Source organism: Typopeltis vanoorti, chromosome 17, assembly GCF_054136105.1.
Source record: "Typopeltis vanoorti isolate ZY-2024b chromosome 17, IOZ_Tvanoo_1.0, whole genome shotgun sequence".
NCBI classification, from domain to species: Eukaryota; Metazoa; Arthropoda; class Arachnida; order Uropygi; family Thelyphonidae; genus Typopeltis; species Typopeltis vanoorti.
In genome coordinates, this window is record NC_143565.1 from 104608797 (window position 1) to 104622192 (window position 13396).

Here is a 13396-nt window from a genome sequence, read left to right on the forward strand (position 1 = left end):
GATGCCAGAACATCTCCATTTGTTAATTACACCACCACCAAGTGTCGATTTTGGATGCTCCATTTGAGCAGCAATAGCACGTATGGACATGCCACCAATGTGACAATGCCCAAGATGACACCTCTCGAAGTCACTGAGTTCACATCGTGTTGCCATATCACCTGTATTCAACTAATACTTCAAATAATAAAATACTGCTATTACCTTCAAATAACAGGGTGTCTCCAGACAATTATTGGCCGATAGTGTACATTTGGAGGAGTATCCACAATCAAATCCACATTTAATTAATCAAGCTTTAATCTTGCTGAATCTATTAGCCTAATCAAACCATCATTCTACGAACAAATTATCAAGAGAAGGAGGAGGAGATGGGTAGGAAGAAAAATTCTATAGTGTGACCAAAAACCTCTTTGTAAAATTGATTTCTCCATCTGAAAGTTGCAGAGGACATGTATTAGCAAAGTTAAAGAAAAGAGTTGTAACCTGAGGAAAGAATTTCTATCAGCATATTCTTTTAATATTATCATTATTATTACAAATCGCCACAAAGCCAAGCCAATGGATTCATCACAGGAAGTCCCCCATTTGCCAGCAACATATCATATTGCTGTAAATCCATTCACAATCATGTCCTAGACATGATTAACATGGAGGAGGATTAATATGATGACTTACATTTGATGATGTTGTAAATATGATTTACATTTCTTCAAAAGCTCCCTATAACCTACATTTCAGAGTCCTGATATTGCTTTAGTTATTTGTTTCTAAACAATGACAGTTGAAGCTGGTCACCAAATTTGCACACAGTATTCTATAGTACCAACCTTTCTATCATAGCAACTTTTGCAGTGAGCTATTTTGTGCTTCAGGCCTCTCAACTGTCATCTTCCCAGATATCAAATCTCCTTTGCCTTCAGGAGTAAGCACAGTTTTGTGAATTTGATAGAGGATCCACCTAGTTTTCTATATTGTGCATTATATGTAATATGATGTCTTTTAATAGATACTGCATATAATTTTAGAAGTTAAGGTTTCAGGTATTTAGAAAGGACATATGTTGTCCCACTATTACCTTTGCTTACCAGAAGAATACTTATCTTTGTGTGTCTTCAGCAGCCCACATTCTAGATGAAAGTCCAACCTTTGATCTCTGTTTTAGTCTTTCAGTCCAAGTATGTACATTTTTGATTAACACTCAAAAACCCCATTCAAGTGTCATCTCCTATTTAGGAGGTTGACTACCATAATTTGACTCATGGTTAACTATGGCATTATGATGTGTGGTGAGGGGCCTTATCTCCTCCACATATATTTGTAAGTATTCATGGCTATAAATCCATGTCTGTTCACCGAGCAGGTTTCTCTGTTCTGGGAGGATGAAAAACCCCCTACTTCTGTATGAGACTGGCTAATTCACCTTTAGTCAAAAGAGACCATATAAAGGTCCTCACATCATGAATGGGAATCAAACCTGGGTCTCTTTTTAATCTGGAAGGACTAGAAAGAAACCCTGCTCCACCAAACATGCCAGTCCATAAAAGGCTTTCTCTGGTACTCTCAGGTGGTCTCATCATTACCCTAATCAGGGCAGTGTCCTGATTAGGGTAGTGATGGTTTACACTGGGCAATGAAAATCATTGATCACCTAATAACATTCAGAAACATTCATGCCCACAGTATGATTTGAAAACCATTGGTTCACTGTTTGGAGAGCAGGACACTATATTCTTGCCTTGCCAACCAGGCCATGCTGTTTGAGATATTCTTTAGTTCACTATTCTCTACTCTGCTACTTTGTTCACTGAGGGCTTCTCATCTTTGGTACACAGATTCAGATTTTTAGTAGATTAGATGCAGTTACAACATTCATTATCATGGGCAGACTGGTCAGTCCTATGAGATATGTGAAAAAAAATAGCAGTGACATCATCAATTACTGATAGGAAAAAATCTATCTTTAAACTTTTGATGCAAAACATTCAAATATGAATGTTTCTTCCCAGAAGCTGTCCTTTTTTTTTCTTTTTTTAAATGAAAGATTTCTTAGCTAATAGTGTTGGTCTAAAATTAGTCACCAACCTTGCCTCTATTAACCATGCTACCGGCCAAGACGTCTATAGACGTCAAGGTAATCATGGATGCGAAGTGCATATTAAAATTGTAATACCATTGATATTACATTGAAATATATGATGGATACGTATTTGATCCATAATGGCCGGTAAGGTGGTTAAACATTAAAATGTGGTATCACCAACCAGTATAAAACTGTTGAAATGATAACTAATCTGAATATTTGTGCAATATGCAAACATTCTATATCAAAAGGAATTTTTTTTTGTTATATGTCAGTAGGAGCAAACATGATTATCAATGAATAACCTTTAGGGACCATAGTTAGGTAACTAATGCACATGGCATAGTAAACATGTTTTATGTTCACTTTGTTATTCATTCTTATTCATAGGATTATTCATTCTAGTAAAGTATGTTATATTTCTAAGGTAGGAAGGGTTGAAAGTTTAGATGTGCATGAAGAGGATGTATGCTTCATACCAAATACTTTAGATATCAGTAAGGTGGTGAGAGTGGAGGATTTTACCACTTGCTAAGGCAGTGACAGTAAAACTCATCCACTTCCTCTATATCCCAAAGTGTAATGCTTTGCATTTATTAATATTAAAACTGTAACCCCACTCATTTCTCCAATCTAAAAGTCTATTCAAATCTTTATGTACAAAATTAACATCAGCTCTACTCCTGAAAATTTTTCCTAAGTTTGCATCATCGGCAAACATTTGAAGATCATCCCCAGTCAATCCACATGAATATCATTAACAAATAAGTTAAACAGTAAGGGCCCAAGAACAGAACGCTGAGGCATGCCACTGGTCATCTTCCTTTTCTGAGACATGGCTCCATCATACACAGCTAGCTGGTATCAGGTATAATTGGCTCTCTGAATGATTCAGAGAGCCAAATCTCCAATCGATCTAACAAATATACTATCTATTCCTATCCTCTGTAGCTTGTACACCAACTTATCATGTGGTAATCTATCAAATGCTTTTGCAAAGTCTAAGAATATCACTATATGATTCTCACTCATGCAACATATTTGTCACATTATCATAAAACATAAGCAGATTGCTGAAACAAGACCTGCTCCTCTTAAACCCATGCTGACCATCATAGAGAATCTTCTGTCAATCAACCCAATCCTATATTCTATTTCTAACCAATTTTTCCAACACTTGGATCACAACTGCAGATATACAGACCGGTTTATAATGGGAAATTTCTGGTTCTCAAACCATGCTTGTGGAGAGTATTATTTTGCCTTCCTTCCACTCGTTAGAAACCTCACCCCACTGCAAGACGCTCATTAATAACCAGAACAAAGAATCACTAATTATTTGCACATTCTTGAAATGTGTGGTGATATATAATCCATTCCCACAGCCTTATTAACATCTAATCCAAGCAACACTAGATACACCCCTCTGAATCTTTCACCTTTAATTTTCCTAATTCTTGTCTCTCTTTTACATGTTGCATAAAATCATTCATGCCATTATGATATATACTGATGAAGTTTTCATTAAATAATTCCACTATATTATTATTATTGATAATATTAATATTATTCATTCCTCTATGGAGTCAAAAGACTTATCGTGAGAGGTAATTCCTAGGAAACACAAAGTCTATCATACCCTTGTCATCACTCCTTCCTGCTGTTCAACTAAGCGAAAGAACCCCCCAGTAACCACCTCTCGACAGTTTAAAAGTCTCAATCATATCACCTCTCCTTCTTCTATCCACCAAACTCTGCAGTCCACATTCCTTCGGTTGATCCTCATAACTAACATTGTACAGTCCTGAAACTGTCTTTGTTATTCACCTTTGTACCCTTTCCACAGTTAATTTATCCCCTTCAAATCCTGGGGACCAAATCTGAGAACAATAGTCTAAGTGTGGTCTGATCAGGGTCTTATACAACAGAATGATAACTCTTTTGTCTCTGTAGGTCAGCGTCCTTTTCATAATTGTAGCAATCCTCTGTGTTACCTTCACCACCTTTGCAATATGTCCTCTAAATTTCAGGTTTCTATCAATCATCAACCCCAGATCTCTTGTCTCCCCTATTTCCTCCAGTATAACTCCTCCCATAGAGTATTCAGCATCCCATTGATGTTTCCCAAACCTCAAGACCCTACATTTTGCTGCATTAAACTGATATCTCCATTCATTTGCCCATCTATCTAGCTTATTCAAATCCTCTTGCAGGACTACCACATTCTTCTACAATCATTTCTCCTCTACATAGCTAAAAATTCCCTAGGATTTTCTTTGGATCTTAGGGCCAATCTCTTCTCATATTCCAGTTTCGCCTTCCTTACCATACTAGTCACTCTCCTGGCCTGTGTCTTATATTCTTCATTGGAACAATTCATTGCTAATAATGAAGTATTGAAGCAATCCTCTGTGTTACCATTACCATCTTTGCAGTATGTTCTCTGAATTTGAGGTTTCTAACAGTCATCACCCCACAGATCTCCTGCCTTCCCTATTTCCTCCAGTACAGCTCCTCCAATCGAGTATGCTAACAATCATCACCCCCAGATCTCTTGCCTTCCCTATTTCCTCCAGTACAGCCCCTCCAATCGAGTATGCAGCCTTCCATCGATATATCCCAAACTTCAAGACTTTACATTTAACTGCATTAAACCTGCATTAGAATGCTGCATTAAACTGACATCCCCATTCATTTGCCCATCTGTCTAGTTTATTCAAATCCTCTTGCAGGGCTGGCATATCTGCACTATTACTAATAAACCTTTCCAGCTTCACATCATCTGTAAACAACTGAATATCCCCCTGCAATCCATTGACAATGTCATTGATATAAAGGTTGAACAATACAGGTCGTAGTACTGAGCCTTGTGGGACTCCCACTTTTAACCTTTTGTCTCCTTGAAACTACCCCACCATACACAACTCTCTGATATCTAGCTGACAGCCATTCCCAAATCCAGTTGACGTCCGACATCTAAATCCATGTGCTGCAATTTAAATATCACCTTATCATGTTTCACTCTGTGAAATGCCTTTGCAAAATAAAAAAAAAATGGCAGTACAAGCAGCCCTCAGTTTACCACGGTTCAATTTATGGAGATTCACAATAACGGCAGATACCTGTTCATGCTTTCTTACTGTAGTTTCGTCTGACTGAGAAACAATGCTAGCAGGCACTGTAGTGTTTGAGCGTTTACCGAGCTACTATGATGTATATGTATCAAAGCTAGTTTTACTTTGAAACTACCTAATTGTTCTATTTAATTTTTTTTACATACATATGTATTTAAATTGATAAAGTACGTAATTACATATCATGTCTGAAAAAAAATTGCAGAAAAGTTAGCAGAACTTGGTGTTAAGAAGGCACAGAAATCAATCACACTTGAAAAGAAAATGGAGGTGATTCGAAGAATGGAAGATGGGCAGACATGTGCTAGTGTCTGTAGACGTATGAACTTACCTCCATCGACTGTTACTACAATTATGAAAAATGCAATTAGAATAAAACAGTCTTTGCAACAATCTACGGCAGTACTAAATGCAAAACATGTAAGTTGTAGTAGGGTAAACTTCATGAAAAAATGGAAAAATTATTATCATTATAGGTGGATGACTTGAATCAGGAAAACATTCCTCTGATGCAGGCTGTTATAACTGAGAAAACAAAAACAATTTTTGATGATCTTAAAAAGACAGATGGAGGCAAAGAAACATTTTTAGGAAGCAAAGGTTGGTTCATGAGATTTAAGTCTCATGAACCAACCTTTGTTTACACTTCCGTTCCTGAAAAAACGGGCGTAAAGCGAATCCAATTTTAATGGGAGGTACAAAGTTATGTTCTTGCAAATGGTGTTTTTGCAAAATTATGTTTTTACAAATAGTGTCAAATTATGTGGTAAGGTTGCAAGCGCGGATGTTACGGCATTGGCTGATTTTCCTAATGAATTTTAAGACTGTATAGAACAAGAAAGTTATCCTCCTAATCTCATTTTTAATGTTGATGAGACTGGGCTCTACTGGAAAAAATTGTCATCATGCACCTTCATTTCCTGTGAATAACGTTCCGCTTCAGATTTTAAAGCTGCAAAAGATAGACCTATGCTTTTGTTGGGTGCAAATGTCTCCAGAACTTTGAAGCTTAAACCAATGTTGGTGTACCATTCACAGACACCACGGTCCTTCAAGGGTCTAAAAGCCATGCTGTCAATCTACTGGAAATGGAACAAGAAAGCTTAAGTTACACAAGACGTTTTTATAGATTGGTACACAAATTAATTTTGTTCTACCGTACTTTGCTTCTGTAAAGAAAATGATTTGCCAGCCAAGACATTGCTTCTCTTGGATAATGCCCCTGGGCATCCTCAAAGCCTTGCTGAAGTAAGAACACCATTGGATGTCAAGGTTGTTTACATGCCCCCAAACAGAACATCGCTTTTGAAATCGATGGATCAGGGGATTATATCAATCTTCAAAGCCTATTACCTTCGTATAACATTTATGGAAATGGTGAGAGTCTTGGATACTTCAGGATCAGGGGATTATATCAAGCCTATTACCTCCGTATAACATTTATGGAAATGGTAAGAGTCTTGGATACTTCAGGAAAAACTATTAAAAACTATTGGCGGTCATTCAATATTTTGAAGGGCATTAACAACATCAAGGCAGCTTGGAACGAAGTGTCAGCAAAGTGTTTAAAAGGAGTATGACAAAAACTTCTTCCAGCATTTATGCACGGCTTCAAGGAATTAGAGCAAGAGGAGAATGTTATTGAAAACATTACCAAGCTTGTATGAGAGGTGGGATTGGACGATATTACAGCTGAAGATGTTGCAGAAGTCTTAGAGAGCCATGATAAACTGCTTTTAAATGAAGACTTAAAAGAATTAGCCAAACAATTAAGTCAACATCCAAAGGAGGAGAAAGAAAATGAAGAAGGTCCTCTGAGAGATATAAAAACAGTCGATTTACAGCATATCCTTGCAAGCATAGAGACATTGACTGATGAACTCTGCGAAATGGACCATGATTGGGAACAGAGTGCGAACGTAAAAAGGAGTGTAATCGCATCTATTCGACCTTACACTGAACTCCTTGAAGAAAGAAAAAGAAAATCTAGGCAGTTAACACTGGATACTTTTTTCAAAAAAAATGCAGGTGATCCGAAACCAGGAACTTCAACATAGAAATATGTAATATCTTTTCAAGGTTTCATATTTTTTGTATATAATTTTATTTTGTTTTCGTTATTAATAATTGTATTTTAACAAATATATATGTATGTTTTATGAAAGCTTTAATTACAATAATTTTACACATACTTCAAGTGCATATTTTTTGACTGTGCAGAACATAACTTTGTACCTCTCATTAAAATTGGGTTCGTTTTACGCCAATTCGGTTTACGCCCATTTTTTCAGGAATGGAAGTGAGGCGTAAACCAAGGGCTGCCTGTATATGTCTTTCCCTCATCAACTACTGTTGTCACTTTGTTATAAATGGCAATCATATTACTAAAGCAAGATCACTGCTTACAAATCCATGTTGACTCTCACAGATAACATTACTCTTATCTGCCCAATGCTGTATGTTGTCCGTCACTAACTTCTCCAAGATCTTAACAACTACTGATGAAACACAAAGTGGTCTATACTTTGACACTTCCCATCTGCTACTGCCTTTATGCAATAGCACTATCTTTCCTATATGTCACTTTCCTTTTTTGAGGTAGAGCACTCTATATATGCAACTACTGGCTCCTATCAGTCAATCATCCCTGTAACCTTGTTACCAAATGCAACTCAATTTCAACAGTAGTTTATCATGTGGTACCTGAACTGCTTTAGCAAAATTCAAATAAATCATTGAATAATAATAATCTCCTCTGTCCAATACACTAGTCACCCTATTATAAAATGTAACAAAGTTAATGAAGCATGATCCCCCTATAACAAATGTGTGCTGTGTTGTGCTGCTCTCTAAAAAGATTTCCATTCTCACCGACCACTGTTTTCTATAAATTTAATAACAAAGAAAAATCATGATAACTCAAAAACTCTATGATGAATTTTTACAGTGAAAAGCAGTATGATATAAGATGTGAAAGCAATACCCACAAAAATTGTAAATAAATCGTTTAGTCCAGTAACAAATGGGCACATGAAGACAGTCAAAAACAAGAGGTCAAAATGAAATTATCACAGTGCCTCAATAAGGAATGTGGTCACATCAATACAGTGCTCATAGTGATGTTTCATATGTTTATGATAATGTTCAGGAGATCATTTGATAATAACAACCATTGCTCGATGGGATTAAGGTCAGTAAACATAGCTGGCCAGTCCATGCATATGATAGTCTCTTCTTGAAGATATTGGTCCATGAGCTTTGCACAATGAGGACAAGCATTATTTTGTTGGATAAAAGTGTTTCCTATTGCACCTGCATACAGATAAATATAGGGATCCAGGACCTTATCTCTATAAGTTGCAATATTCATTTTGTGAATATTGTATGTTTCTGCTAGGAAGCACATAAAGGTCAGTGTGTCCACCCAACAAGATTCCTCTCCATATCATGCTTTTACTGATATTAGAGGGATGATAATGTGTCCCTGGTTCCCTCCAGATGAGAGCATGTTTGGTATTGCTTTGTAGAGCAAATTGAGATTCATGTGTAAAATAATACCACCACTCCCCACTCCAGTATTGAGTCCAGATGACATGGAGCCTAGCCCATAATATGATAGCTTCACACTACTGCTCTCACTCAAATGCAGACTATCGGCAAAGCCTGTCTCCTACCTTTAAATTTATCCCCACACATCCACAAACTCAAATCCTCTCTTTCTGCAAGCTATCATGCCATTCATGATCATGATAGCTATTGCAGAAAGAGAGGATTTTGTGCTAATCATTTGTGTCCTACTAGCAAAGTCAGCTCTTCTGCATTTCCCCTCTTTTCCACAGCCTTCATTATTTTCCTATCATTGGTTCTCTCAGACATAACTTTTCAACGCCTGTTCTATTTTTACATCTTTCACCATTGAGTTCCCATGCAACACTACACTACTTTCCACCATTCTGCTGCAGTCATTCATTTTTGACTTCTCTGCAACTGGAACCTTTCTTTTTACACTTCAACTGCCAATCTCTTCTTGAAATGCCATATCTCACATGCCTCAGTTCATTTTTCAACCTCACCAGTTATTTTCTAAAATCCTCATTTATGTTCATATCTTTCATGCTAGCTTCTTTATCATTCTTCCTTTATTCTTCTGCTATTCCACTGTCTTTTGCATCTTCCACTGTCTTACTACTCTCCTTGCTATATCATCACCACATTTGTGCTATTTTCTCCATTCATGATTTTTGCTGTGCTAATATTGCTTGTCATTCACACCATCATTTATTGCTTCTTTCACCAGATTACTTGCCTGCTTTTTTTATAACTTTCTTACCACTCAGTCATTCACTTTTCCATAACTTTCTCACCACTCACTCACTGCTCTTTCACAGTATCTTTTATCACTATCAGCCAGGCACTTATTCTTTTTGCTACTTTCTTACTTCCATCATCCTCATTCACTGGTACATCATGCCCATATTTAAGGTGAATGGGAGTGTGTGTGTGTGTGTGTGTGTGTGTGTGTGTGTGTGTGTGTGTGTGTGTGTGTGTGTGTGTGTGTGTGTGTGTGTGTGTGTGTGTGTGTGTGTGTGTGCGTGCGTGCGTGCGTGCGTGCTTGCAAGTTGCACTTTGCATACACTCTCTCCTTCTATTCACCTTAAAAATCCATAATTTATCCATATAAACCAATGAATGTCATCATCATCATCATCATACGTATCAAGCATTTAGGCCTAGTATGGCCTGTTCCGGCCTTAGAAGTCATTGTTGAATCATTTAAGAGGACGTCCTGGTTTTCTTTTTCCTAATGGCTTGTACTTTAAGGCTTGTTTTGGTAATCTTTCTGTTTTCATTCTTTGAATGTGTTCCATCCATCTATGTTTATATTTTTTAATTTTTTCAATTACTGGTTCTTGGTTTAATTCTTTCATAATATCTTCGTTTCTTTTGTGATCAAATAGGGTATACTTTGCAGTTTTTCTCATAAACTTCATTTCTGCTGTTGTTAATCTTTGTTTGTCTTTTTGTTTTATTGTCCAGATTTCGCTTCCATACATTAAAACTCTAACATCTAGTGAAAATTTTGATGTCTTTTCATTTAATATGAAGATCTAATATTGATTTCCATCCTCTTGTTGACTAAGTATATTTATGTATGTCTCTATGTTTATAGAAGGAATTAATTATTTTTAGGTTATTATAAACTACAAAGTCAATCAATTTTTTACCATTTCTGTTTAGAGTGTGTTCTCCATGTATTCCTATATTATTATTAATTTTCGTGTTTCCAATTCTTGCATTTAAGTCTCCTGCTAAAATTATGTAATCATTTTTATTTATTTTATTATATATGTTTTGTAGCTGATTATAAAAATCAATATTATCCTGTTCTCTTCCTTCTTCTGGGGCATATAACCCAATTAGTGTTAAATAGCCTCTATCTATTTTTATTCTAGCTTCTATTATTCTTTCATTCCATAATTTATAATGTTTTAACTGTTTTGAGAGGGAGTTATGAATCCAAATCATGACTCCTGCTTGTGCTCTTTGGTCTCTGTCGACTCCACTGTATATCACATAAAAATTTGCTGCTGCATTTAGTATCGTTTTTATATTAAGCCATTCTATTTCTATTTCTTCATTTTGTTTTATTTTATCTAGATACTGGTTAATTCTTTGTTCATATAGCCATTGTACATTTGTGTCATTCAATAGTCTAGTTTTATAAACAAATGTTTCAATTTTTCTTTCTGTTCTTGTTACTTGTAGCCATTTAGGTGGTAATCTTAATTTTATTTTAATAAGGAAGTGGTCACTGCTTATTTCATATCCTCTGTGAACTCTATTGTAGCTCATATCATGTTTTACAAAATGAATAAAATCAAAATTTAACTCATGCAGACAAAACCATTGCCATCTTGGCCCATCAGTTTACCTTGCTCTATTTAAAAACTTTATGAGTGCAAACTCAAACAAACAAACACACAAACCACAAGCACTACAAAGGCACAACGTCTACAGCAACTCTCACACATAAGCACATAAAAATCTGCAGTTAATTAGGAAAAAAAACCTATCTGAACTTGGAGTATTTTTGCATGTCTTCTTAACAAAGTAGCTTTATGACATTTGAAATAAACAACTTGTAATTTAAAGGAAATGAATATGAAGGAAGGCTTAAAAAATGCCTAATTAAACTATTTATAAATTAACTTATTGTAAGCCATAAGCTATTTGTAAATTAACTTATTTGTAAACAAAATTAACCTTTTTTGTTTGCCCTAAACTATGTTAATTATTCCATATTGCCAAGTAATTGAAGTTTGAACATTGAATTATATCTTTATGAATTCATTTAATGCTATCTTAGATATACTCAGCAACAAATTATAAAATACGTAACTATCCCAGTGAAAATAGTCTGGGTGATTTTAATTATGGCAATATAGACTGGAATGAAGAGATAGCAACTGGAAGTAAAGAAAATGAGTTTCTTGAGTTTTTGAGGGATAACTACCTCAGACAGTATGTAACAGAGGGCACAAGAGGATTAAGGGTCTTGGATTTGTTCATCTCATCGGAGGATGTAATTATCAATGAGGTAGCAAATCATCCACCAATTGGTGAAAGTGACCATGAGGTGATTACTTGGGTGGTTGCCAGGAGTGCAAGGACCCCTGTGAAAAAAGGGTATATGTGGAACTACAAGGGGGGTGATTATGAAGAGCTCAGGAGACAGCTTGCAGGTGTAGCATGGAATGAGGAGGTAGCTGGAAAAGAGATCAATGCAGCTTGGGGGATTTTCAAAAAATATTTAGTGGATGCAATGTCTAAATGTATACCACGGGTGAGAAGGTTAAATAAGGTAGGTGTGAGATGGATGAATAAAGAGATTAAGCATGCGATACAGAGAAAAAGGGCATTGTGGAGGCAGCATAAGGGAAGTGGAAGTAACCAATTTCATGAGGTCTACAAAGACCAGGCAAGAAGGGTGACTTGGTTGGTGAGAGTAGCTAAAGAGAGGTATGAACAGCAGTTAGCTAATGAAGCTAAAAAGAATCCTAGGGAGTTCTTTCGATATGTAGCCAGCAAAAGAAAGAATGATTATGGAAGGATGACATTGATTGGAGGAAATGGTATAAAGACAGCTGTTGCAGAATGTGTGGTGGAGATACTTAATGAGCAGTTCATAAAGATCTTTCAGTCTTGTGAATGTGACTTCATGGAGGGATTAAGAGCAGTTGATGATGGGGAGGAGAGACTGACTGTAAGTGAGCAAGAGGTATTTGGGGAGTTGAGTAAACTAGATGTAAATAAGGCTGTGGGACTTGATAATATATCACCACATATTCTGAAGGAATGTGCCAGAGAGTTGACACCTGCCTTGACATATTTTTTTAATACGAGTCTTACACTTGGTCAAGTCCCTAAAGAGTGGAAGGAGGGCAAGATTGTGCCACTTCATAAAGGAGGTGATCGAACTCAAGCATCAAACTATAGGCCTATCTGTGTGTCAGGTGTTGTGGTTAAGTTGTTGGAGAAGCTTGTGAGAACTAGGATCCAGAGTTGGGTTGACAACAATGGTATAATCTTTGATGGACAGCATGGATTTGCTAAAGGGAGGTCTTGTTTTAGTAATCTACTTACTTATTACAATAAAGTGACTGCTTCCTTGGACAGAGGAGAAGGATACACAGTAATATACTTGGATTACGCAAAGGCTTTTGATAGAGTACCTCATGATAAGTTGACAGGCAAACTAGAGCAGATGAGGTTGGATATTAGATTAGTGCATTGGATTGGAGACTGGCTATCTGATAGGTATCAACAAGTTGTGTATGGGGGTGCAATATCCAGGAAAAGGAAAGTCACTAGTGGAGTGCCTCAGGGATCTGTTTTAGGGCCATTACTATTTAATTTGTATATTAATGATATTGGCGAAGATTTGGATGGAGATATTCAGTTGTTTGCAGATGATGCAAAGTTGGGACGAACCATGAAGAGTAGTGAAGATGTTGTGGCCTTGCAAGAAGACTTGAATAAATTGAGTGATTGGGCAAGCAAATGGGGATGTGAGTTCAATGTTGCAAAATGTAAGGTTTTAAAATTTGGAAAACAAAGATGGGATGCAGAATTTATGCTTGGTGAGAATATATTGTTGGAAGTAGAGGAAATAAGAGAT

At 36.4% G+C, this 13396-nt stretch overlaps 1 protein-coding gene across 1 annotated transcript in view; it reads left to right on the forward strand.

Moving 5' to 3' along the window:
• Positions 1-13396, forward strand: part of LOC150097734 (equilibrative nucleoside transporter 2-like) — a 260759-nt gene that overhangs the window by 184288 nt on the left and 63075 nt on the right. The window lies entirely within an intron of this gene.